Source organism: Plecotus auritus (assembly GCF_963455305.1).
Source record: "Plecotus auritus genome assembly, chromosome: 4".
In the NCBI taxonomy this organism is placed as follows: domain Eukaryota; kingdom Metazoa; phylum Chordata; class Mammalia; order Chiroptera; family Vespertilionidae; genus Plecotus; species Plecotus auritus.
Genome location: NC_137775.1, coordinates 181980304 through 182008264, shown reverse-complemented (window position 1 = coordinate 182008264; position 27961 = coordinate 181980304). Strand labels below are relative to the sequence as shown.

At 47.9% G+C, this 27961-nt stretch overlaps 1 protein-coding gene across 3 annotated transcripts in view; it reads left to right on the top strand.

Annotated features, from left to right (window-relative positions):
• The window catches only part of JAZF1 (JAZF zinc finger 1), a 309481-nt gene that overhangs the window by 144833 nt on the left and 136687 nt on the right, over nt 1-27961 (top strand). The gene's annotated exons all lie outside the window — the stretch shown is intronic.

Here is a 27961-nt window from a genome sequence, read left to right as displayed (position 1 = left end):
GTGAGCCTGGGGCTTGGAGACTTTCACCAGCCCTAAATGCCCATAAATTAAAGAGTCTGTTTTTAAACATGGGAAATGGAAAAAGACATGCTGGTGAATGGGGGAAGGTGGGAAGCCCACTTGGGACAGCAAATCAAATTAGTTCCCCATTCAATGCCGTGGAGAACTGGGGTGAGGAGGGGTGAACTTCGCGACCCCAGCCACTCTGTGGATGTCCCTTCTTAACTGTCAGCATTAAGGAGCCGCTCGCTCCCGTTTCTGATGCTGGTGATTTGAAAAACACTTCATTTGGTTCTCTTCAGTGGAGAGAACATTTAGTAAGTGACTCTCAGGTGGAGTTGTGTGCCAGGGACGGGATATTGGATCTTTCACCTCTGGCTGGTCTCCATGAGAGTTATGTATTCTTTTTACAGATGTGCAAATGATAAAGGCCGTTTATGTTTGCACACTTGAAAAACCAGCATTTGCACGGTGCTTTGAATCATTGCACTAATGCCCCTGGCACCATCAGTGGGGCTTACTCACACCTAGGACTTCCCATTACCAGCCCATTCGAGGAAGATCCATGTTCCACGTACACCTCCTGCACTGGAGGCAGTCAGTGTCCAGGAGGAACCTGGGGCTTGAGGGAAACGGAGCTGACAGAGGCACCAACCAGTTCAGGGCTCTTATTGGCCACAGTGCCAGGGACTCTCACTTTGGTGCCCCAAAGTTGGAAGTTCTTGGTCTGCACTGAATTCCCTTTCTCATGTTCGTGTCCCTTGTTGGGGGAGGACATTCTCTTGGCCTAGGCCTAGATGTAGGAAGATGAACAGGCTGTTTCTACTGCAACACATCCCGCTCCAGGCTCAGGGCAGCTGGTTGAGGTGAACCCTGGGTTTTAGGGAGAAATGCTTTTGTAGTTTACCCTCCGCCCCCGCCACCCCACCCCCCGGAGCTTCATCTTTAGCAGCCACTTGTTGCTGTTAGCAACAGGATGAGGTTATAGGCCTGTGGACCAGACCCAGCAAGGCCTCCAGTCTTGCTATTCTAGACCGTAAGCTAGAAAGTAAAAGCTGATGACCAGATGACCACAAGTTCTGCTTTGTCCTGGCTCAGCCTGGTTTACACATTTATCCTGGTGGCTTATTAACAGTGTCCCCTTTCACCTTCAGAGGACCGTAAATTATATGATCACCACTCCTATGCATCAGGGACACACAGACCTCCCTGACTTACCAGAGCCTTGAAGTTTGGGGCCGAAGCTCTTGGTAATAATAGTGTGCATTTGGCCAGAGTAAATAACCCCAGCCCCACCGCATCTCTCAGGAACCCACTAGGGAAGGCTTGTCTAGAATTAGGGTTTCAGAAACCTGGCCAGAAATCTTTCCATTTCACCTCAGTCCAACATCTGGTGCTGTGAGAGCCATACTGACAAGATTAAAATATGCCACTGAACCAGAAATGAAGGCTGCGGAGTTGAGGGTATGGTTTCAGGGTAGAATCTTAGGCCCTGTGGGCTCCTGATCAGTCTTCTCTAGCAAACATGGCTGTCTTCCAACTTGAGAGACAGAGTGTATTTTCAAATGGCCTGGCTTTGGATCCTGCTCGGCCCTTATTAGCCATCAGCTGGAGAAAGTCAGTTTTAGCTTTACCAGTTTTGTCATCTGTTTTATGAGAACACCATGTTTCTTTTCCATGGTGTTACCATGGTTTCTCTCCTCTAGAACTTCTAACATGCTAGTCCTCCCTAGACACCTCTCGCTGCCTCACCTGACCACCTGCTATTCTTCCTTCAGCTTAGTATCAGCTCTTCTAAGAAGCCCTTCCAATTTTCCAAGCCCAGGTTGATAGAGTGCCCCTTCCAGGTGCTCATTCCTTAGCCCAGCACTTATCCATTGTATCGTGTTCCTTAGCCCAGCACTTATCCATTGTATCGTGTTCCTTAGTCCAGCATCTACCCACAGCATCCATGTTCCTTAGCCCAGCATCTGCCCACAGCATCCGTGTTCCTTAGCCTAGCATCTGCCCACAGCATCCATGTTCCTTAGTCCAGCATCTGCCCACAGCATCCATGTTCCTTAGCCCAGCATCTGCCCACAGCATCCATGTTCCTTAGCCCAGCATCTACCCACAGCATCCATGTTCCTTAGCCCAGCATCTGCCCACAGCATCCATGTTCCTTAGCCCAGCATCTGCCCACAGCATCCGTGTTCCTTAGCCCAGCATCTGCCCACAGCATCCGTGTTCCTTAGCCCAGCATCTGCCCACAGCATCCGTGTTCCTTAGCCCAGCACTTATCCATTGTATCCGTGTTCCTTAGTCTAGCATCTACCCACAACATCCGTGTTCCTTAGCCCAGCACTTATCCATTGTATCCGTGTTCCTTAGTCTAGCATCTACCCACAGCATCCGTGTTCCTTAGCCCAGCACTTATCCATTGTATCCGTGTTCCTTAGTCTAGCATCTACCCACAACATCCGTGTTCCTTAGCCCAGCACTTATCCATTGTATCCGTGTTCCTTAGTCTAGCATCTATCCACAACGTCTGTGTTCCTTAGTCCAGCATCTACCACAGCATCCATGTTCCTTAGTCCAGCATCTGCCCACAGCATCCGTGTTCCTTAGCCCAGCATCTACCCACAGCATCCGTGTTCCTTAGCCCAGCATCTACCCACAGCATCCGTGTTCCTTAGCCCAGCATCTGCCCACAGCATTCATGTTCCTTAGCCCAGCATCTACCCACAGCATCCGTGTTCCTTAGCCCAGCATCTACCCACAGCATCCATGTTCCTTAGCCCAGCATCTACCCACAGCATCCATGTTCCTTAGCCCAGCATCTACCCACAACATCCGTGTTCCTTAGCCCAGCATCTACCCACAGCATCCGTGTTCCTTAGCCCAGCATCTGCCCACAGCATTTATGTTCCTTAGCCCAGCACTTATCCATAGTGTTTATCACACTGGGTTGTAATTGCTTGCTTCACATCCCTCTTCTACTAAACTGTCAGCTCCGTGAGGGCAGGAACACTGTCCATCGGGTTCCCTTCACCTTTGTCTCTCCAGCAACTAGCCCAGTGATGGACTCATTAACAGATACTCCGATACAAATCCGTACAGATGACCCTTGAACGTGGGGATTGGGGGTACCAACTCCCACACAGTCGAAAATCCACGTGTGGCTTTTGACTTCCCCAAAACTTAACTACTAATAGCTTACTGTTGATCCAGAAGCCTTACTGATAACATATACCGAGTGGCCAGATTATTATGATCTCTGAACGCATAATCTGGCCACTCAGTGTATATCCTATATAATAAAAGGCTAATACGCAAATTGTCCCCTCGACCAGGAGTTCAACCAGCAGGCAGGCCGGCCAACCGCCCATGTCCCCTCCCCTGGCCAGACCCCACCCATGCATGAATTCATGCACCAGGCCTCTAATATAAACACACACACACACACACACACACACACACACACACACTGCGTGGCCAGATTATTATGCGTTCAGAGATCATAATAATCTGGCCACTCAGTGTATAGTTGATTAGCACATAGTTTGTATGTTATATGTACAGTGGAACATTGTTTCTCGAACTTAATTTGTTCTGGAAGGCTGTTGGAGAAGTGACTTGTTTGAAAACCAAATCATTTTTTCCCATTAGAGATAATGTACATTGAATTAATCCATTCCAGACCCCCAAATGATTCCCCTGTTTAATCATTCTTATATACAGTAAATGTCTAATGTACTGTTTAATTTATAAATAAACACTTCTTAAATGTATTGAACCACCTCCTACTAGCCTTAAACAAATTTTTCATATAGTACTGCCTGGGAAATGCTCTTACCAGCTAACTGCTTTTCCTTTATATGATCAACAACAGTTTTTCCACCTATTCAATTGCTGTTTTGTGAGCACTTTCACACCCTTTGCAACTTTAGCAGGCTTGATGCCTCTTTATGGTTTTCAATTATGCTAATAGTCTATTTTGCCAGAACAAAAGTATTATCTCCTCTGTTTGTTGCCTGAGAGATGCTTTTTGTTATGCTGAAGTATCAGCAAGAAAGGGTTGTCAGGTCTGAAAACTGAAGTTTTGGTCTACAACCGAGACATTTTTTTCTGGTCAAGAACCGAATTGTTTGAGATGGGAGATGTTCTCGAACCGAGGTTTGACTCTATTATATACTGTATTCTTACCATAAAGTAAGTGAGAGAAGATGTTATTAAGAAAATCGTAAGGACTTACAATACTTTACATTTTTATTGAAACAAATCCGCGTATAAGGGGGCCCACACAGTTCAAACTTATGTTGCACAGGGGTCAACTGTGCTTTCTGAATGAACACGCAGGCGAACACAGGCTAATCGGGAAAATCTCTCCCCCCGAGGTAAGTGTGGTTGCTCAGTGGTTCCAAACCTCACGATGGTGTGGGAATAGGGTTGTGTCTGCCTAACTAACTTCATTCTTGCTAATGTGTACATGATCTCTTGCATTTGGTATTGTTGAGACACCAGGATTCTGGAATTTCAGAATCCACTTATAATTCTTCAGAAAACTTCTTGATTTTCACTCAAAGTTCTGGTTTTCCTATGAATAAAAACATAATTTAAAAATTGCTTTGAATTACTTTTAGGCACCTTTAGGGTATTTTGAGAAGCAGTTTTTTTTTTGTTGTTGTTGTTTTTTTCTCCAGGAGCTCAGTTTTGTCCATAATAGCAAAGGCATAGCAATGGGGATGACTTCAATGAGTCACTCATTCTGAGAAAGTTTTCCTCTTGAGAAAGGGGAGTAATTAATAGATTCGTGAGCAATTCAGAATTATCTGTGGAATTACAGTGCTCCAGGATCAGGTGTGTGTTTCTTCCTTCATGAAACGCTCTCGGGACCATTCTAGACCATTCTAGACCATTCTGGGCCACCTTGTTTAGGTGTGAACCCCTTATGGACATTTTCGTTGTATTTCTTTTCCTGGGTGTTGTCATGTGTCCTCGGCTCCAGCACAGCCTTCTGGAGACCACGGACTTCCTCTCACATCCTTTCCAGTCCCCATCATGTCAAGCACGGCTTCATGTGCTAAATGAGTGCTCGTCATGTGTTTATGAAGAGAGAGATATTAACCAAAATCTTTAGGTTATAAAAAGTGAAAATAAGATGGACCCCATTTTAAAAAGAAGATGAGGAAATATAGCAAATTGCACAAGCTGAACTACGTTTGGCTAGTTGACAAGGAGTAACATTTATTTTCCAGATTGTTCACTGTTCCTATAGGGATAGCTATTATTTTTTATGATGACCAAAAATATCCTAAGTGCTATTCTTTTAAACAGACGATGTTTTTCTGCCCGGGAATCGCGGCCACACCTCTTTGGCAGGTGGAGGCGGCAGTGGGAGCGAACCCGTCTCTTTGCAGTGCGGTTCACCCATTTGTTAGGACGATCAGGGTGAGGCGGTGCCGGCTGCATTCTTTCGGTGGAAATTTGGAAAGATCGGTCTGGAAAAGCAGTTAAGGGCAGCGCCGCCGTGGTGTGTTTTTGGAGCGATGCTTCAGGACTGGCAGTTACATAATGCTGAGAAATGGAGACGATAGCCCAATTTTCGTCCCTTACCAGATTTTCCGGTGGTGAGGTTGTGCGGTCCTCCCTGATTTAACCCGAGCGTATCCTTGGGTCTCCGAGACCAGGTTTCCTAGAGAACTGCTGCCGGCAGGTGTGGCTCTGGTCACAGCGACCCTTTAGAGCAGGGGTCCTCAAACGTTTTAAACAGGGGACCAGGTCACTGACCCTCAGACCGTTGGAGGGCTGGATATAGTTTAAAAAAAAAAATCTATGAACAAATTCCTATGCGCACTGCGGGCCCGGGACGAGTCGGCTGCTAAGCAGGACAGGCAGCGGCACCCGGCGGGCCGGATAAATGTCCTCGGCAGGCCGCATGTGGCCCGCGGGCCGTAGTTTGAGGACGCCTGCTTTAGAGAGTCCGTGTTGTTATTTATTCACATTTTGCTGATGAGGAGCCTGTGACCAAGAGGGGCTGATTCATTTGCCAGAAGCGATCCAGCTGTGTGGCCCGTGCCTTCGGGCAGCGAAATAACCCTGGGGCATGGGGTGCAGAGAGACGATCCAACTAAGTGATGGAGACGCGGGCGGCACTTTGGGACCCAGAGGAAGTCAGAGCTGTTCGGGGCCCTCCGTCCTCCCACCCCAGCCCCCCTCGCATGCCCTTGTCCGCCATACACCCACCGGGCTCACACACCCTGGTTTCAGCAGGCGGCTCATCGCGTCCCAGCTGCCCCCTGCAGCTGTTAACAGTGACACTGTGGTTGGTGTGGCCTTCGTATGTGCTGAGTCATCCCTTTTACACAGATTTCATTCATTCCTCACGCCTACAATATGAAAGCGAGGATCCTCCCTGCTTTTCAGAGGAAGAAAAGGCGGTTTTGAGATCTCGACTCACATGCTCAGACGTAGTTAGGAAGTGAGAGGCCTAGGAATTGAATCCTGTTTTGTCTGTTTCCCAAGGCCTGTGACTTTAACCTCCACCCCACCCGCCCCCCGTGCCCCTCTGTAAATGCCTTCATGCCCATCTCTGTGTGCCCCCAAAGATCAACGCTGCACTCCCGTGAAAGCCTTTCCTGGCGCATCCCACCCCAGGTTCCCTGGCCCACATCCGCCTCTCTCTGCCTCTCCTCTGCCTTCTGGGAGGCCCGGGACCCCCCGCCTCCTGGACCATGTGCTCCCTGGGGCCCCGTCGGGGCCCCCAGTGCTATGACCGCAGAGACGCTCCATAGGACGGGGGCTTCTGGCGGACGTCCATTCCCAGGTGGTCCTGAGTCTGGTTGTGAAGAGAGATTTCACATTGAAATCCCGAAGAAGCCGCTCCTTTTCCGATCGCCTCCCTTCCTCTCTGACTTCCTGAGGGGAAGTTCGGTGGGTATTTTAAAACAACCCGCACATTTCAGTAACTCTCTGACCCGAAGCCTCGGGTGCCAGCTAAGAAGGACCGCTCTGCCAAGGGTTGCAAATGCTTGAAAACAGTGGCATTTATTAGAGGTTCCAGCCCCTTCCAGTCGCAGCACAAATACCCATGTCACAGTGAAGCCGCCGGCCAGCACGCATGTTCCTCGATGCGGCAGCCGCCACCTCGCCTCTGTCTCCGTGGTGTGAGAACAGTGACTGTTTTCTTTACATGCTGCAAAACTGGCAGATGGTAGGAATAGTCTTAGGTCCACGTTGGCTATGGGGCCCCCTACGTGTCATAACACTTGTCACCACAAGATGTCAGTGTGGTATCAGTCCTGGGTGCCACAGACTGACAATGGTGGCCCAGTTCTTCTGCGGCAGGATGAGCCCACATTCTGCCTTTCTGATTCATTTTCCCTGCAGTTTCCGTTGGGAAAACTCATTAAGAGGCTTCTCTGAGTTCTCTCCTAAATTTAAATACTTTCCTAGCTCCTACCTGAGTCCCAGATAACCCTAGGAATGCCCTCTTTTAGGTGTTATCTCAGCACCTTTAAAAGTTTTCAAGATAATGGTTTTATCTCTTTCTAAGGAGGGTTTTAAGTAGTAAAGGATGGGGGAAATGGCATCGCTAGTAATAGTACTGATAGGCATTTTTGGTGTGTGTGTGTTTTTTTTGTTGTTTTTTTTTTCTCTCTCTCTCCTTAACCTAGAGAAAAAGAAGAAACAGCCCATATTAACTAAGTAAAGCCAGAAGAGAGGGGAAATGGTGCACAGGAAAGCATTGTATTGAGGCCCGGGCGTGCTTCTGTACCCCCAAGGGAAGTGGGTATATTATGGCCACTTCTCCGTTAACTAGGAGCTAGTAAACAAGCGGCAGAGCCTGGTTTGGACCTGGATCTGCTTGTCCCCTGCGCCCACCCCAAGGCTGGTGCCATTACTCTTGTTCGTCTGTCTGTGTCATAAAACGCAGGAGGGATCCGTGTGTGGCCTGGTCAGCAAGTACCTGTTGAGTCCTGGCTATACCGAAGGTACCATGTTGTAAACAATACAAAGCCCTGGCAAATACCTCCTCTGCCCTCAAGAAGCAAAATCAAGTCAAGAAGGGCAAAGACATGTACGTGAAGGTCAAGGGAAAACTATGGGGCCATGGCCTTTCCTTGGAAGGAGGGAAGGGTGGCCAAGCAGAGAGCAGGGCCCCGGTGCAGGTTTGCGTTCCAGCCCTCCCAAGGGCTCTTCATCAGGTTGGTCTTCAATAAACCTGCGAATGCACGGCGTGTAGCTAAGGCCGCTTCTACCCTGACTTTCTGTGGTTCTAAAACGGAGGAATATGAGAAGGAGGTATAATCCCAGCTGACAGAGGTTGCCACCCATGCGTGCCTTTGTACCCCAGCTGGCAAGATTACTCCTAATCCTCTCTTTAGGTGGTCTGATCCAGGAGGACAGGTGACAGCAAGACGGGAGGTAACGCATGGTGTGGGGGGCTGTTTCCAGCTCCCCGCTCCCTGGCCCAGATGGGGAGGGGGACAGTCCTGAGGCTTCTGGGAAGGTTGGCCCGGGGAGCAGCAGAGGGCTTTGGAATGGGACTTGAGAAGCTCTGTGTCTAAGTGCAGAACTTGGCGAGGACGCACGGGAGAGCCCTGGGGATGACGGGGCATCTGAGAAATAAGACCTGAGCGGGGAGGTTAGAGAAACAGGGTTATGTAACCTGGGGCTCCTGGGGTGGCCAGGGCAGGCTTCCTCGCAAACAGCGCTCAGCAGCTCAGTACTTGTCCGTACGGAGAGAGGACAGACCGCAGCTGAGCCACGCACACTGTCGGTGTGATCCGTGGCAAAGTTTTCCCCACCAGCAGCTGTGAAACGTGAACTACATCACGGAGAGAACATCATAGAATTTCCTGTCTTTCTGTCTTTAAAACCCCGAATACAGCGGACCTTTCAGCAGTAAAGGACTGGAGGCCTGGCGCTTCCAGACTGTGCATGTCGTTTCAGCTGCTGCTGTGTTCGGTCCGAAGTGATTGGCAGAGAGAATCCTGTTTTATATAGAGTGGATCATATTAGTTGTAATAGTGGGTTCTGAAAGGCTACCCATACAGTTTTTCTTTTCATCTGGAAGACTTTGGAGAGTGAAATGGGGTGCTATTAATAACATGCTGGGGCAACAGGCATAAAGGAACATGGTCCCTGACAAACTGTGACATGTGGTCACCCTGATTTGGGGAGTTCTTGTTAGAGGGATCTCCTTAAAGTATAAATCTCATGTTCTCTCCTGCTCTTTAGACTGCTCTGTGGCTTCCCATTGCACCAGAGTGAAACCCACACCCCCAATGCTGGCCCCCGGGGGCCTGTGGGGCCTGGCGCCTGCCCTCTCTCAGCCTCCTCCCTGCACTAACTCAGCACATTCCCACCTCCAGGCCTGGCCCTGGCCTCTCCTCCACCTGGAACCTCTCTCTCACTGTCCCAACCTCACCCCAACCTGCCCTTTGCCCGGCCGGCTCCTTCTAATCTCTTGGGTCTTGGCTGGAACCTCACCTTCTCAGAGCACCCTCCCCGACCTCCTTGCTGTGCTGCTCCCTTTCATCCCCAGCTCATTGCTTCATAGAAATGGCACACATTGAAGTCACTTCCTATTTGTTACTCTTGGCTGCCTTCTTCACCAGAATGTGCACACCCTGAGGGCAGGAATCACATCTGACCTGTTCCCTGGTGTCTGGTCATTGCTGCACCTGCCAGGGAGACAGGGACGAGACAGATCCATGCAGAATGAGTGATTCACTGCTGGTGTCCAGGTCGCCTGATTCACCCCTGCCTGTCCTGTGCACCCATAAGACCTAGGGCAGCCGTGGGCAAACTACGGCCCGCGGGCCGGATCTGGCCCGTTCGGCTGTTCTATCCGGCCCGCGGAGCCGAAAGAGCGGAGGTTTCTCTTGCTCTCCCCTCCGCTCCTTTACTTTGAATTTATATTAGTTCACACAAACACTCCATCCATGCTTTTGTTCCGGCCCTCTGGTCCAGTTTAAGAACCCATTGTGGCCCTCGAGTCAAAAAGTTTGCCCACCCCTGACCTAGGGGGTCTAAAACACCAATCGGCTGCATCCTATAGATTCTTTCAGGCAGCAGAATTGGTTGAACTTGGTACAATCCTGTGCTGAGAAAAGCCTGAAACAGCTCCTGTCCTTGGAAAATGTAGGGTATCTTGCAGAAGAGGCAACACGGACATTAACCAAGTTCAACAATGGTATATGCCAAGTGCCAGTGAAAGGCCCAGGAGAACGGTGGCTCTGCCCTCCCCCCCTCCTAGTTTTCTTACTGACACAGTATACATGGTAGTATGTTTTTGCTTATTTTCTGCTTGACCTTTCCCTTTCCAGAATAGAAACTCTAAGACAGAAGAGCTATCTTTCTCTTTTGTGTTCGCTGCTGTATTTCTGGTGCCTAGAATGGTACCTGGCCCGCAGTAGATGTTTAGTGAAGATATGTTGAGTGGAAGAAAGAAGGAGGTAAAAGTGAGCCCTGGGCCGCATGAAGGTCTTTAATGGGCCCTGTCGGGATGGGCTGGATTTACGGAGGGGGAACAGTCCAGAATGAGATCATGGCACAGATAAGGGACCAGTGGGTACCAGATCTTGACTTGTTTAGTCTAGAAAGCTAACCAGTAAGTTTCAGTTTCATTTACTGAACTCTGAAATAACGTCCCCGTGGTGCTCCTCCCCTCCCCCTTCCTCATTTGGTCTGGGTGACACCCACAGCAGAGGTGTCAGGGGAAAGCTGGCTGCCACTCACATTCCTTGGTGTTGGCCTTCAAACAGTCAAGCAAAAATAAGCAGCCTCGGGCCCCTGCGGCTGGTCTGGGGATTAGTGTTGAGTTTACAGGCAATCCAGGCCCCTGGCCCCCTTTCCTCTGCATTCCCATCCCCGCCGTTCACCGCCTGTTTCTGACTCCTTCCGAGGCTGGAAAATGTAAGAAATCAGTGCGTTAATTTCCACGACGTCAAGAGCTCTGGGCTGGCACGGGAAGCATCGCTCGTTACACCCACTGGAACAGGGGGTGGTTTCACCTCCAATCAGGCGCGGTCCCGTCTGAAGCACAGAGGGACGGGTGCGATGTCCGTGGGCTTGCTCTGTCACGGTGCCTTGAGATTCCAGCGTGCAGTTCACTCCCCTGGGCTCAGAGGCTCGCTCTCCTTTGTCCTCGTCAAAAAGCCACGCTGTTTGGAGGGGCAGCCTCTTAAGGCAGCTTTCAGCCGGCATGTGAGGGGCTGGCTGAGCTGAAAGCTCTGTGGGGTTGCAAGTCTGATGAAATGTGGAAGAACCATTGGTGGGTGTGAGGGGACAGGCAGACTCGAAGCCTGGGGTGGACATGGGATCATCTGAAGGTGGGGGGATCCCCTCTTTGTGACAGAACAGCCAAGGAGGGCTCAAACAGAAGGGGTCTCAAGCAGCTGGTGGACGAGGGTGTCTTTCAGGCCCGCCTCCAGCACAGCATCCTTATCTAAACACACAGCCCTTTTCGGGGGAGAGGGTTTGCAATGTATGTGTATGTGTATAACTTTTCTAGGTTCAAATTATAAAATATTTCAAACATGCAGAAAATAATGCACCCGACACGCTGTATCTGCCGTCTTGCTTTTAACAAATGTCTCAGGGCATCCATTCCCTATTTTTTAAACAACCTGTTATTGTAGAATAGTTTTAGATGTATAAAAAAATTATAGACAGGACCGAGTTATATATTCCCACACCCAGTTTTCCCTGTTACTAACATCGTATGCTAGTAGTATAGTATATTTGTCACAGTGATGGACCCAACTGATAATCAACGGAAGTTCATCCTTTACTCAGATTTCGGCAGCTTTTACCTAACGTCCGTTTCTGTCCCAGGTCCCCATCCAGGGACCACACCATGTTTAGCCGCTGTCATTTCACACTCACTGTGCCCAGTGGCTGCGGGTAGATGGGAGCTGGGATCGCCATGCGGACGAGCCCGCCCATCCTTAGGCCCCGCTCCTCCGAAGGACAGAGTGCTTTTTCAGAAGCCACGGTTTCCTTTTACTTCTGCTCCAGAAACGCCTCGGAGAGTCACTGGTTCACAACCCAAACGCATTCCGCTTTCTGACACCCAGATTTATCCCTCCTGGCCAGGATCCAGGGGACTGATCGCTAGAGATGAAGAGGCCCCGCCTGGGTCACGGCTGCAATCCCATGTGCACAACTGCCCATGCTCCTGGAGACGGAGGGCAGTGGGAAGGGCTGGCAGGAACCCCTCCTTCCCGGTGCTGGGACCCCATAACCACTGCACTCAGGGGGAAACCTTATGCAAGAGGCGAGTTCCTACTTCCTTACCTTGGTCTCTTAAGAAGTAAACCTCTTAGCTGAGTAGCAGGAGAAGGCGTGCGTTTTCCCTGAGTAATCCTAGGGCAGCATCGATTTGGGTGGCTATTGGAGGCTTGGGTTTGAAACCGCTGTATTTTTACAGCTGTAGAATCTAGTGCTTGAGTTGCTTTAACAAGCAGCCATGGGTTTGTTTTCTGGCCTAAGTCTGCCACTGGTGCGCTGGGAAAATTTGATCCGGGGCCTATTTCTAGGAAAGTGTTCTCTGCGTTTCAGTTCGGCGTGGATGGCAGTGTACCGTGCTTGCTGGCCACACCTTCATTCGGTTGCGGTAGGCGCGGGATCTGTGATTCAAATACTTGAGCCATGAAAGTCGAAGATGGCCAATTCGACCGGGAGCCCAGAGGGGCGGTGTCCCAGGCCCTGGTCTGTGGCCAGGATTGGTGACCCGCTCCAGTCCGCTCTGTGATGGCCCGTCCCTCTCAGGATTCTGGGCTTGGCCTCGCACTCAGAGGTGCCCGGCGCCCTGATGGACAAGCCTTTGTAACACAGGAGGCGGTGCACGGTCCCTGTCTCCCCTTCCCAGGGGAGGAAATCGACTTGCTAGATGCTGCAAGTTAGAAGCAAAACCAGGTCTAGAACCTGTATCTTCTGGTTGCAAATCTGGGTTCTTGGAACTCCCTCACCCAGGGAGGAACGGGAGAGAGACACGGGCCCAGAGTTACTATGTCACAGGTTCTGCTTTTCCTCACAGTTGCCCCAGGGCTTCCATGACACAGCGGTGCTTCTGTCCACGAAACACCATTTTAGTGCAAAAAAAAGTCACTTGGCAGTTGGGAGCATTAACATTAAATGCAGGATAGGACCAGGCCGTGGTCAGTGTCCAGCAGCACGCACTTGGCAGTCAGACCCAGAGCTGAGGCCTTCTCTCCCAGTGCTGTCATTTGGGGCTTTTCTGAGCCCCACAGTGTCCTTTGGGAGAGGGCTGGGGGAGAGAGCTTCCCGTTTTCCCAGGGACTGTCCCCGCACATTCTATATCGACTCCTACTGGGCACTCAGTGATGGCAATGAAATCTTTGTTATCAATAGTGCTATTTAAGAACAATACATCACAAATGTAGTCCCACAGTGTCACTGTAGACCCTAAATGCCTTCAGACCTGACCACCTGAAATAATGACAGTCAGAGCGACAATACACTACACATCTACCGGGTACCAGCCACTGAGTCCTGTGCTGCATGTGGCTTATCTCTTTTAATCCTCACGATAACCTCACAATGTGTAGGAACTATGAATCGCAACCAGAAAACAGTGACTTGGGCTGAGAAACTTGCTCCAGTCACACAGTAAGTAGCAGATTGTGACCATAACTAACTACCATATTATGTTGCCTGTCTAAAGAAAGTAAAGCCTTACTTTAAAAAAAAAAAAAAAAAAAAAAGGCAACAAGGTCCAGAGAGCTTCCCAGAACTCCTCCACAAAAGTCAAGACTGCCAGGAGCCATCTGCCGGGTGCCAGGGCCTTCCCAGATGCCCAGATTCACACCATCAGCAAGATGGATCTGAGTTGCAGCCCAGCATGCGCCCCTACTCATTAGCAAGTGAAATGAAGGCACAACCCACACAGGATGGGGAGAGATGAATCCCCAACCACTGCCTAACCTCTGTGGCCCATGAGCCTGCACGTGGCGCTCCTGGCTGCTGTCTGGGCCTGGAGAGGGTGGGTGTGAGTGATCCCGGGGCCCACCAGGCAGAGCTCCGCAGACCAGACCTCGACCCCAGTAAGCTGTGACCGATGTGCGCGCTCAGGTTTGATGACTCGTTTAGAATACTCAGGTCACTCTCCGTCCAGATGTTCAGCTATTTCTCCCTGTGCCTTTTTTTTTTTTTTTTTTTTTTTACTTTTTCTTATTTTAAAGCAATGATTCAGCTTCCCTGGGAGATGAGAAGTAATACGGGTGATTTCCTTTTGCCAAATCCTTAACCTGCTTCCAAAATGCAAAACTAATACGCCTGGTTATGACCTGATTTGTAACTGAGGTGAATAATAACAGCACAGGAAAACCACACTGGCTCCAGCCAATATGAATTACAGAAAATTCCGAGCCGCAGAATACTTGAAGTGATGCGGTCTTATTAATTTTAGGAACACACTGGAAAGAAAGAAAATCAATGACCAAAAAGGTTCCTAGTCGGAGGTCTTGTCAGAAGGCCCTTGTGAATAGATGGAAGGAGCTCACAATGCAAGGCTTGCTGGTGCCGGTTGTTTGTGAGTTGGTTTTAAAAATACACGAAGACCCTAACCTCTCTGCATAATTAGCAAGCCTGACACTTTCTGTATAGAAAGTAAAAGGCAGGGCTGCGTCTCAAGTAAAGTCTGAATTTAAAAGGTTTTATTGGATGTTAGATTTATTTATAAAACCTTCAAGCTACTTTGAATCATTCACTTCCAGTTTCACAATTGCCCCTTTAGTTTGGAGAAAAACGCAAGCTGTTTGGTTTGACTTTCCCACCCAGTTCGGTCCCTTTTCTGGTTTCTAAGCCTTCCCAGAGTCTGTGTGAGTGATGGTCACCTGCAGTTACACTTTGGAGATGGATCCTGGGCACCGGGTTGCTGTAAAGCTGCCCAGGGGACACTAACAGGCACTTCTGGCTGGGAACCATTGATCTCCAGGTACCTGGTGCTATAGAAATGGCTGAAACCAAGTGAAATAAAATGTGCTTCTAGGACCCAGAGGCATCAGGTCTTAGGACTCAGCACAGACCAGTGGTCGGCAAACTGCAGCTCGCGAGCCACATGTGGCTCTTTGGCCCCATGAGTGTGGCTCTTCCACAAAATACCACGTGCGGGCGTGCACATACAGTGCGATTGAAACTTCGTGGCCCATGCGCAGAAGTCGGTTTTCGGCTCTCCAAAGAAATTTCAGTTGTTGTACTGTTGATATTTGGCTCTGTTGACTAATGAGTTTGCCGACCACTGGCACAGAGGTTTCTTCTCAGCTTGGAACGACCTATTCCAACCGGCTCCCTGCCATTTCTCTGGGCCCTTCCAAGCATTTAAATCACAAACAGAGGCAAGCAGTGAGTGATTCCTACACTTCAGAAAAGCAGATATTTTTTACATCATTTAAATCCTTTAGACTCTAAAGTTTAGAGTCTTGTCTACTTGAGAACAGAACCTTCTGGGTCGGGGGAAGGGGCCTTCGGGATCTATCACCCAATACCTGACATGTATATTGAGCTTTCTGTAAATATTAGTTGATTACTTTAATCTTGATTTTGTTTTCCCACTTGGGACTTACTTCCTTGTTAATCTTTTTCTCCTCTAGAATCCAAGCTTGTGCTCCATTTATATTTTGGTCAAGGGACAGGGATGGAAATTTGTTTAGGTGCAGATGGGAGAGATGCCGCAGTTGTATGTAGATTTCAGGTGAATGCAATTCAAGGTGTCAGAACTGCCCTTTAAAGAAAAGAATTGTTGGCAGATGGGGGTGGGATGCGTTACAGGGGAAAAAAAGAGGAACAAATGGGAACAGATCTGCATTAATAAATATTCAAACTGAGTCCCACTCTTATGTCAGTGTTTGTAGGTGGTGTTATTACATGTAGTATTGGGTGATGGAAGTTGTGTGCACTCTCATTTTTCACTTTAATTGCTTGCCTGAAAAGATCCTGACAGCTTCAAAGGTTACTGCTGGTTGCATTGTTCATAACTCAGAAATAATATGCATGTGCAATTTGCTTCATTATTGCCCACTAATAACCAATTCTAGAGAAAGTCCTAAAGCCACCAAAGGATCCCTAATTTGACATGATTTCCTCCCTCCCCCCTCTCTCATTTTTTAACTATCCCAGTTTTAAGAGTGAGCCACAAATGCGTGGTGATGTGGGTCTGATTTTCTTTCCATGAGCTTAGTATGACAAATTCTTAAACAGAGCCGAAACCGGTTTGGCTCAGTGGATAGAGCGTCGGCCTGCGGACTGAAGGGTCCCGGGTTCGATTCCGGTCAAGGGCATGTACCTTGGTTGCGGGCACATCCCCAGTGGGAGGTGTGCAGGAGGCAGCTGATCGATGTTTCTCTCTCATCGATGTTTCTAGCTCTCTATCCCTCTCCCTTTCTCTCTGTAAAATATCAATAAAATATATTTTTTTAAAAAAATTCTTAAACAGAGTTGTGTGTGTGTATGTGTGCATGTTTGTGTTTAATCCAGAAAAAAGCAAGACACAAAATATTATATATTTCAGGTCCAACTAAATAAACTAGCAATCTGGGTGTTCTGTGCTTTGTAAGATTCAGTTCGGATTGCATAACTGAAAACCCTGCAAACAGCAATGGCTTAGGTAGTAGAGTTTATCTTTCATTTTCAAAAACTCTAGATCAGTCCAGGAGGGGTGGGACTTCACAGGATCAGGGATCCAGACTCCTATTGTGTTGCTTTTCCATGTATGATTTCCATTCTCAAAATTATCTCATATCCAGAGTAGATGCAGAAACTCCAGTCATCCTTTCATCTAGTAAGAGAAAGATACCACAAAGAAAGGCACATGACTTTTAAGGGGGCTTCTCAGAAGCCTTAGATCTTATTGGCCAAGAGTTAGTCACATGGCTGTACCTGGCTCAAGGAATACTGGGAAATGTAGTCTTTATATAAGACAGCCATGTTCCTAAGCACTGTGGAAACAGAAAAGGAAAATGACTATAGGGACTCCTCACTTTATTGCACATCCCAGTTGTTTTTTTACAAATTAAAGTTAAGACCCTCCACCAGCAAAAAGATGATAACTCGCTAAAGGTTCAGATGATGGTTAGCATTTTTTAGCAATGGAGTATTTTTTTCATATTTAAAATTTTTCAATTAAAGTTGACATTTCATATTTCAGGTGTACAACATAGTGATTAGACATTTATATAACTTACAAAGTGATCAACCCAATGAATCTGGTACCTTCCTGACACCATACAGTTATTACAATATTGTTGACTATATTCCATAACAATAAAGGTATGTATATTGGTTTTTATAGACTTTATATTGTTTTTTAATTAAGGTATATGTATTAGGGTTTTCTTGACATAATGCTGTGGCACACTTCATAGTCGGCAGTATAGTGTAAACATAACTTTTATATGCACTGGGAAACCAAAAAATGTGTGACGCGCTTTATTGCTATATTTGCTTTATTGCGATGGCCTGGCAGCAAACCCACCGTGTCTCCCAAGTATGCCTGTATCTGATGGCAGCCAGCATTCTCTGCCACGTTATGTGAATGCCGAGTTTCTAGATTTTCTGTGTGTCATTGTGTCACCGACTATAAAATGGAGATAATCCACAACAGCGCAGAGTTGAATTTCAAAACATTTTATGGGCTAAAGAACTGAGTAGTAGCTACAGCTAACACATTGCTTAGTTAATCCTCATTTCAGCCCTAGGGCCAAAGCACTATCCTTATCAGCATTTTACAGGTGAAAAAGAAAAAACCACACACTTTGTTTTATTTTTTTTTATATTTTATTGATTTTTTTTTTTTTTTTTTTTTTTTTACAGAGAGGAAGGGAGAGGGATAGAGAGTTAGAAACATCGATGAGAGAGAAACATCGATCAGCTGCCTCCTGCACACCTCCTACTGGGGATGTGCCCGCAACCAAGGTACATGCCCTTGACCGGAATCGAACCTGGGACCCTTCAGTCTGCAGGCCGACGCTCTATCCACTGAGCCAAACCGGTTAGGGCAAAACCACACACTTTAATACTTAAACAGGTTATACTGCTAGTGTTAGCTGAGGCAGTTTGACTTGTGTGGAGCTGCATTATTACCCTAAGCAACACCAAGAGGGGAGCAGCTTTTCCAAGGAGACGCTCTTCACAGTAGTGAGTGCTAGAGGCTCGGTACCAGGTCATGTAAAATACTGTACTCGGGATTAGTTGTGACTCAGTTCCCTTCCCCCCTCCCCAGTCTTTTATATGCATGCCCTTGTGAGATTCACTAATTACTTGGTTTCAAATGTGGTGCAACCTCTGGCTTTTCTTTATCTCGGCTAGAATTCTAGTAGACTTAGGCGGCCCGCAACCAATGCCTACTGATTACTCGGCTGAGCCACATGATAACCAGGGTTTCAGTCCGAGTACTCGGGTTTTCACTGTGCAGCATGGTTTTATTCGGAGAGGCACTTGGTTTCAGGGCCTGCTGGAATGGGTGGAGCTGCGATGGGATTCTCAGCCCTTCGTTCCTATCTGTACCACGAGTCCTTTATCTCACTTAGAGGCCCAGACTCCTTGGTTCTGCAAACCATCTCACCGCACATCAGAAGCAGACCTCCTTTCCTTGTCTGTCAAACCCCTTCACTTTCCACTTACTGCCTTACTTTTGGTAATGAGGCACTCAGATACATAACATCGGAAAGAATCTTGTCTTTCCATTTCTCCTCTCACCAAATCTTACATCTCCAGTTCCAGTTTCTCCACCACTCTCCACACCAACACCAGTTACTTTTCTAAAACATGGGCCCTATCAGTTTCTGCCTTCAGCGGCCCTCCACTGTCTGCAGAATGAAGTCAGCGCTTGGGGAGCATTTCCAATCGTCTGGGACACGGGCCCAGTCTCAGCTGCAGGACTCACACCGGGCCTCTTCCCCCTGCCTGTTTCTGCTGCTGCTCATCTGCTCACACCATTCTCTGTTCTGACTCCCATTTCCCACCTTTTGTGTCTGGAGGTCTGGGTTCAGGCACATGTAAAATCTTCTTTCGAGAAGTTTCTCTGATTCTCAGAGAATTGTGCTTGCTTCCTACATCACTTAGTATCTTTTTCTGAACTCATGCATCAGTCTTTCTGAGGCCATCAGCTGTGAAATGGGTTGTCTGTCTCTCTCAGTTGTGAATCTGCTGGCTTAGAATTTCCCTTGAGCAAGTAACACACAAGAATGCAGTATGTCTCTCTGAGAATGAATTCAGTTTCTTTGTCTCCGTTCAGAAGGTCCGAGCTTTTATCTAAGTTCAAACAACCTCTCCTATCGTTCTTCTTTTGTAGCTTCCTAACCTGCCCTCTGGCCTCTTCATTTGGACCAGAGAAAACAACAGAAATCGTCATCCACAGCTGTCTAGGAACAAGAGCTCTGTTTCTCATCATATTCATGTGGCTCCAAAGCAGGGTTTCTCGACATTGACCTTTTTAGGCCAGATAGTTCATGGTCGGGGGGAGGGGCAGGGTTGGGGACTGTTCTATGAGATGTTTAGCAGTATCCTGGCTTCTACCCACTAGATTCCAGTAGGATTCTCCCCCAGTTGTCTCCAGACTTTGCCAAATATCTCGGGGTAGGGCTGGGGGGATTGCCCACGGGGTGGGGAGGCGTGCCCATGGCTCAGAACCACTGATTTAAAGTATCTCTAAAAATATTCTAGCCCGGCCGGCATGGTTCAGTGGTTGAGCCTCAACCTATGAACCAGGAAGTCACGGTTTGATTCCCGGTAAGGGCACATGCCTGGGTTGCAGGCTTCATCCTCTGTGCAGATGCAGGAGGCAGCCAATCAATGATTCTCTCTCATCATTGATGTTTCTATCTCTTTCTCCCTCTCCTTACCTCTCTGAAATCAATAAAAATATTTTTTAAAATATATATTGTAAAAATAAATAAAAATATTCTGTTACTAATGAATATTGGCTCTTCAGCTCTGCTACCCATAGTACCCACAGACTTCTCACGTGTGCTTTCTGCCTCAAATTTGATGCCATTTTTAGATCCCCTAATCTCACCTATGAATGACTCCCTATGTCTCACTCCATTTCTTCAAAACCCAACTCAGTTCAAATTAGACCTTCCCAAATTAGACGTATCTGACCCCTTTCCATTATTCTGAATTTTGCATTATTGTGTAGCCCTCTGAACATCTGTGCTTAACGGGATCTGTTTTTTCATGTAAATGTAGATGCCGGTACAGTCATTCAGACGTGGGTCTGCTTTCCTCCCCTACCTGAGCTGTCTGCGCTGGGTGCTTTTCTTTGTGTCTTTTGTGTTGTGCATATCCAGGGCCTCCATTTACATCACAGTGAGCCCTGGCTGAGGATTTGTGGCCTCTAGGATCTGGCCCTTAAGCAGCTTCCATTTTGGTGGCGTGTTAGATGAGCAAATATATGTAGTACAACACGCGGTAGAGGTGGTATGTAGGCCAGCACCTTGGAGGATGAGGAGGATTTCCTTGGGCAAACAGTTGTAGGCAGAAGGGATGAAAGGCCTCTTTCCATAAACAAACACTCCCCTCCAGCCTTGGAGAGGACTTCAGGGGCCTCATTTCCCCGCCTTCCCTTTTGGCCCTTAGTGTCACCACCAGCATCAATCTTCTCTTGCAGGTACCTGCTATTCCTACAGGAGGGGGAACGTGGAAACTCCTATGGTCTTTGTATTACATGCTACTGGGTTCCACCATCAGGCTCATTCCTGGGAAGCAGACATGTAAATATGCATGTTGGATTAAATGGAGCCACGTTTTGGCCTTGCTCCTGTGTGAAAGATTTTTATTGTTGTATAATCCCAGCACCCCAGTCTCCAGGGCTGCTGTATACAGGTTTGCAGATTGTATGCTTCACAAGCATTATCTGGCAGCCACGATGGTGTCTGGCAGGCTCTCTTGTCACAGGTAACAAGGTGAGAGAGAGCTTGAGTGGATAGATTACTCCCTGTCGCCATTAAAGAGGTTGGATTGAGAGTGTCTTAGACACAGGGTTCCACATCTTATACTTAAGGAAAAATAGTCACCACACTCAAGCAGTCAGTGACTCTAGGAATTTGATGGGTTGGTAAAGAGTTAGAAAGCACCTTAGTCAGAACTGTCTATTTCTAGTAACTTTAAATATATTTTTATTGATTTCAGAGAGGAAAGGGAAGAGGGAGAGAGATAAAAACATGTGATGAAAGAGAATCATTGATTGGCTGCCTCCTGCATACCCCACACTGGGGATCAAGCCCGCAACCCGGGCATGTGCCCTGACTGGGAATTGAACACTGACCTCCTGGTTCGTAGGTTGATGCTCAACCACTGAGCCACGCCAACCAGGGTATTTCTAATAACTTTAAACTTCTGGCCATGCCAGATTCCGCAGGGCTGCAACGTGCCGTATTTGTTTATAAATCAGCCTCCCCGCATATTGTCGACAGGGGTCTTGGTTGACTAATGTTTATTCATTCACTTGTGGAGGAAAACTTGGGCTACGAATGTGAACACGAATGCTTTTTTTAATAGATGGTGTTATTGGGCTGCACAGTGTCCCTGACTTTCAGATATTTAACTCATAAAGTTTACAGCAACACTTAACTGCGTCTGGATTCCACATTGAATTTGGGAAGGCAAGGATCTCACTGTAATTTGCACTGACTGCCCTGTAATGGAAATTATGGCTTGGGAAAAGTTTCAAATGACGTGTCTATAAACTAAGGAAAAGTTGATCCATTTAAAGGCTGGTTATGTGCAATTGTGGGATTTTTTTTTTTTTTTGAAAGGGCCATTGCCAACAAGAAATACGTATTTCAGCAGCTGAAGTAAACTAGCCATGAATTAAAAGTTGGTCTTTGTAAATTGTTGGTTCATCAAATTCAGCCCTGAACATGGAGTGAGTTTAGCAGAACTGTGCTGGGCTCTTAAGAGAGCTATAAAGGTTGTGTGAGTCCAGTGTTGCAATTGGACGGTGGCAATGAGCTGGCCTGAGAGGACAAGCAGCCTTTGCATTGGTCAGAACGCTGGCCCAGTGGGACTCAGGACACAGGGCTTGCTGGTCCTAGCCCTGCCGTGACGTGGGCTTGTGTCAGTACGTGTGTCACTTACCCTTCCCAGCATCCATTTGTCTTCTTGGCTCCTGTCCCCCTACTCCCCTCCCCACCATTTGTTGTTTTACTCTCTCCCGTCCATGTTCATGACTTTCCCTCAAATGTCTAATGATCATTCCTTGACTGTTCTTGGCTCATATTTAAGACCGAGGCAATAAAAAGCTGATGAGAGGCTCTGGGTGGAGGCGCGGATGGGGCCTGCTGACCGGGGGCTTAACTGTAGGGAGATCATTTAATTAGGGGAGAGCCAGATGTCCACATCTGGAACTCTCTTCTCCGAGCCCACTTAACTTAATCAGCGAGGAATCTCCCTGACAGGCTGCCAGTGGCCCTGGGAACCGCGGAGTAGGCGTATTTCCACTTCCATCCCTGTTTTCAGCGCTGTGCAGGCAGACCGGGAGATAGCGGGGTTCGCTTCCACCCACCGCAATGAAAGGAGTAGCGCAATAGTGAGCCGTAACCTTTTTGCTAGTGGAAGGTCTTGCCTTCAGTTTGTAAAAACACTTCTGTGAAGAGCAATAAAACGAGGTATGCCTGTACTCTCCCAGTCTACCGCACCTGTGCTTCATCCCCTGGTTCAGTGTCTCCGGATAATGAACCTTTCCAACAACCCTTCTGTGTTCAGCCCTGATCCTTCCCTTCCTTGCCTGTTGCGGTACATGGCACCTTCAAGTCCACGGCCTCCCTGGCGCTTCGGCCAGCGGGTTCCCCTCCTTCATCATGGGTCTCCCCTGCTGCGGGCACTGGAGATTGTAGCTTCCTCTAGGGATCCGTCTTTCAAAGCACTGGTCAGAATACTTACCTGCTGATGTCTCCCCTTCCTTCTATCCCTGGGAGTTTATTCCTTTACTTTAGCAGGACTTGGATGGTGAGGGAAACAAATGCCCTTGACCCATCTGCCATGTTTGACCAAAGTCTTCCATTTACTCATCCTAAAATTAATTTGCGTATCCATTCAGTAATTATTGTGCATCTCCTAATGCTAGGCCCTGAGCTGAGTGCTGGAGAGCTGAGGAAGGCCCAGACAGTGCCTCACCTCTGAGAAGCAGGGAAAGGAAATGATGTGCGGGGACAAAGCCTGTACAGTGACATACGTACAGGGACAGTGCCAGCCTGAAGTGGTGCAGAGACAGGAGGGGGGATGTGACAAGCTCGGCCGGGACGTTGGGGAAGTCCATGCTGAATAAACGAAAACCCTGTGGCTTCGTGAATCCCACTGTTGGGGGAAGGCTGCGACCAGACCGCGCCCATTAATTATTACCGAGTGAGTCCAAGGAAAAGTGGTGTATCCAGCCCAGATCTTCAAAATCACTCTGCTGGCTGGGTGGGCCTCTGCCTCTCCAGGGTCTTCCAGCTGTAAATGGCCCGCTGCTCCCCACCCACGGCCTCCCAGGCTTCCCGCGATTGCCATGCACACTTAGAAAAGAGTCTGCCCTTGGGAAGCTCAGCAATTGCAGAAGGCCGTCCCAGGGTGCGTGACATCGCATCTGCCCCTCACTGCTGCCTCCCAGCCTGCGGATAGCTCACTGCCGACAGAGACCTCGTCAGTGCTACTGCTAATCTCTCTGTCTTTTTTTTTCTTAATATTGATTTCAGGGAGTGGGAGAGATAGAATCAGCAATGATGAGAGAGAATCATTGATTGGCTGCCTCCTGCACACCCAACATCAGGGATCCAGCCTGCAATCCAGGCAAGTGACCTGACCAGGATTGAACAGTGACCTCCTGGCTCATGGGTCATGCTCAACCACTGAGCCACACCAGCTGGGCTCGACTTCCTTATTATAAGGAATTTCACGTATTTGAAATTCCAGCAATGTGGACCAGCTAGAGCAGTGGTCGGCAAACTGCGGCTCGCGAGCCACATGCGGCTCGCAAGCTGCCGTTTGCCGCTCTGTTGACTAATGAGTTTGCCGACCACTGCGTAAGGTATTACCCTTACCCAGAAGTTTTGACTTCAGGTTAAAGACATTAGTACAATATTAACATGTTTTTTAAGTGTTTTTCCCTAAGGCAGTGGTCGGCAAACTCATTAGTCAACAGAGCTGCAAACCACAGCTCGCGAGCCGCCGCAGTTTGCCGACCACTGAGCTAGAGCATAGCCAAAGCCCATGAGCCTATCAATTAACCTGTTAACCCAGCAAACAACCTTGACAGTGTTTTCATTGAGGCTTGAAGATAGCACCACAAAAGGCTCAATCTGTCACACATTCAGACACTCAGTTGCCACCGGCTCCCAACCCCAGGGACAGCAGGGCTGGTTAACGGGCCCTACTGATGGACAGGTGGTCTGCGTGGCTTGCCCTCCTTGGTCCTGTTGCAGTTCGAGTTCCCATCGAGAAGGGTCTGAATGCCCACCTTTCTTACTTCTGTCCCCTGCCTGGCGTTTTTCTTCGCCGCTGCGTTACGGGAGCTTCCATTCATTGCCTGAGTCGGTCCTTACTTTATAGCAGTGTGTCTGTGCGAGGCTGGAACGACAGATGAGACTTAGCCCTGCAGTAAGGACTCTCATTGAGAAGACTCTGTGTTTTACAAACTTTGAAGCAAGCCCATAGGTTTTTCATCGCTTGGGTGTTTTCAAATCCATGTTAATAGGTGAATTCTCTTAGCCCTCGGTGAACTTGAACTCTGTGAGTGTGCAAGAGGTGGTATGAGGCAGAAAACAGTAACCTCTGAGTGTGGTTTTTGGCTATGCCCCACCCTGCTGAAAAGGTTGGTTTCTCTTCCTTCTCTTTTCGCTGATAGAGAAGTGGCAGAGCCGGTGTGTGGCTGGAGACAGCAGCCACGTTATGGAAACGCTTGCATCCTTGCCAGGTGCCAGGCTAAGGAGCATCACGTGGCCATGGGAATCCAAGCGTTCCTACCCCCCGGCCCATCCACGGAGGCGGATTATATCTCTGGGCAATAGCAGCCAACGTTCCCGTCTCATATTTTTATTGGCTTTGTAAACAAACAAGCGGGAGAACTATCTGGGAGGTTGTGTGTGGCAGCCCGCGCAATTCATAGCGCATTTCTTTCTGTAGCAACGTAAAGTGAAAAAGTGCTCAGTGCTGCGGCACATGGCATACGGATGTCCTTATTGAATTTGGTCATATCCGGTGGGTAGCGCTATTCTCAGTTCATGCTGATAACGTGCGTAATATAGTCCATGAAGTGGTGAGTCAGGGTCACCACGAACCAGCCAGCCAGGAAGCGTGTGAGGAGGCTCCGATGCTGGTCCCTCCGTAGCACCGTGCAGCTGGCTCCTGACTTATGGGCACCAAGGACCTCCTTTCGTTTCAAGAACTCGAAGCTTTAATGGATGCTCGAAAGGTTGTCCAAGGCAGCATCGAATGTGGACAGTATGTTTTGGGCCTGATGGACGTCTCTCTGGAAGTTCTGCTTTCCTGTCAGGTACCAGAGTCTGCGTCCTAGACAAAGAGGAGAACCCTGCCTGAGGGGCTTCCAGACAGTCTTTTTGTCATGGAGAGGGTGGCTTTTAGAAGCTTCTGGAAGTCCATTTCCCCATTCATAATTTCGGGGGCGTGTGAGCCTAAGTCCAGGTAATGGAAGGTGGTGAAACAAAGTAAGAAAATACTTCAAAACCTTGCTTTGCAAATAGAAGACAAAATCCTTGATTCTTTGTGAAGCAATATTACAAGTTTGTGTGAATGTCAATGGTCAACAGCATTTTGGGGGGCATAAGCTACTTTCTTCCCCTTTTCCAGAGAGGTACTGGATGGTGAAGAAGAAAAGAATAATACAGCCTGGTTCAGTGATTGAACATAGACCCATGAACCAAGAAGTCACTGGTTCGATTCCTGGTTAGGGCAGATGCCCAGGTTGCTGGCTCAGTCCCCAGTAGGGGGCGTGCAGGAGGCAGTGATTGATGTTTCTCTCTCTCTGTCCCGCTCCCTTCCTCTCTAAGAAAAAACTAATAAAAAAATTTTAAAAAGAGGGTATTACAAATTGTGTGTGTACATCTACACATACAAACTAATTAAAAAAAAAGAAAAAGTAAAGGTAGCTAAGAAGGTAATATTGAAACTATTTTAAAACTTATATAATTTGGAAGCAAAGGGGAAAGCTTTAGAAGATGGTTTGTGGGAATACTGTTTGTAATACTGGGCATCAGTTACAAAAATAAAGGCAAAAGTGGAGGACATAAAAATGTCAATTGGCCTTTTAACTCTTTCCCTTTGTACACACGTTTTAGATTCAGAACGGAGTTCTTTTCTTTGAAATAACACACCTTATGTAATCATGCATTCTCTCTGAAGAAATGAGCTTCAATGAATCAGATTCAGGCCCCGTCTCAAAAGCTAAGCGCCTCGAGCATCTATTCCTAAACTTGAAGCAAAATGGTTTTGTGAGTTTTGGAGATGTTTTCCACACAGACATTTGCAATCATCACCCTGTTCTTTCTCATCTTTCTCCTTTCCGTTCGTTTTCCTGGCCTCTGTCTCCACGCTCTCGTGCCTCACTCCGTGAAGCCCCTAGAGAGACCTTGCAGGATTGGTCTGTCAGTCACCATTTGCACACGTGGCCTGCCCAGCATTCCAGTGGAGCGTTTTTAGGAATAAAACACCTTTCCCTGGTGAGCATTGTTCCACTGCCTCCTCTCCAGTGAGCGCGAGTGAAGTGCACAAAGCGTTCCTCTCTGAAATGGAGACATACTTTGGGGCTACAGCAAACTTAGATGAGTGTAAGGGCTGCGTTTGAAAACCAGGTTTCCCTTGAAGAGTGGTTGGTGTCCGTGTGTTTGGAGAAACACGGAGGTAGTTGTAGGCCAGTGACCTGCAGACCGTCTCAGCTGCAGGGTGATCATTGTAGGAGAGCAAATGCTGACCTACTCTCTGTTCTCACTTGTGCTGTCAAACCCCTGAGACCCGACCTGAGGGAGCCATTCAGAGAATCTTTGTCTCTTGTTTCAGAAGTTGGCTTTCAAGGACCTACAATGGCAAAGACCCAGGAAGCAGGGTTTGCGAATAAAAAGTCCCTGAAATTCTTGGCAGAGGAGAAAGAGTGAAGTGAACATGACGGGATTAACACACCAGGAATAAGTTTGCCACGACTGTCCAGTTCTAAGCTGCCAGTGGGAAGCCTTGTCGATGGATTTTTGTGCTATCGTTTTTGCCCCCGTGCTCCTCGCCGCTGTATCTGCACCCCTGCCCATCCCGTTAATGCCTTTTGGAGTTAGTGGGTGGAGCTTACTTCTACCACGTGCAGGAAGCACTTCCTGTACCAAGGTGCTGGAAGCAACATCTGTCATTACATCGAAGCAGGTGTGACTGCCAAGTGCAGCTGGAAGCGTTCTGACAGTGAGATGGTTTTAAAGGAGGTTAAAATGAAAAGAAATCTGTGTGCAGCGTCTGAATCTTTTTCTGAGAAAACAAAAATGTGCTCCTGTTCCTCCAGTCTTACTGCATTAACAATTGTTTTTGCATATTTAGCAGCGCGGGGTTTTTCTTTGGTACTGTGAGAAGCAGGCTTACAGAGGTTGCTATGGCGTTGAATTCTGTCTCCTGAAGTGGAAAAATCCCTCTGAAAAATGTGGTGTTTGTGGATTCCAAACCAGTATGAGGATTTCTGATGGAGAGTCTAGAAAAGTTATAATAAACTCATTCTACAATTAGAAAGTTGAAGAGCTGCCCGCTGGGACGTGAATCCCAATCCAGAAACCTGCTCAGCAAACGAGAACAATGCCCCGTAGATTTTCAAATTGATGGCTCTTTCCAATGGCAACTAATTTGTTCCAGCCTTGAAGTGAGCATAATTAACAGAGACTTTCTTTCTTAGGCCGATTAACCACCGAAAACCATGCCAACATTGTAACTGTAAGCAGTGAAAACCAATATTTATGAGGGGGATTGTGCAAGAGTTTGCGTGACAGAT